Below are 201 nucleotides of genomic sequence, written 5' to 3'. Positions count from 1 at the left end.
ATCACTCAGGCACAAAATTACCAAGCTGGATCAACACACAAAACAGATAATACACCATGATCAAGTTGAGTTTCCTAGGAAAGCAGGGTGGTTTAACATTTGAAAATTCAATGTAATTCATTCTCATTAACACGCTAAAATAGAAAAACAAGACGTCATTTCACTAGATACAGGAAAAGCATTTGAGAAAACTTCACACCC

The sequence above is a fragment of the Bison bison genome, unplaced genomic scaffold, assembly GCF_000754665.1.
Source record: "Bison bison bison isolate TAMUID 2011002044 unplaced genomic scaffold, Bison_UMD1.0 scf7180017853239, whole genome shotgun sequence".
In the NCBI taxonomy this organism is placed as follows: Eukaryota; Metazoa; Chordata; class Mammalia; order Artiodactyla; family Bovidae; genus Bison; species Bison bison.
This window is presented reverse-complemented; position numbering follows the sequence as displayed.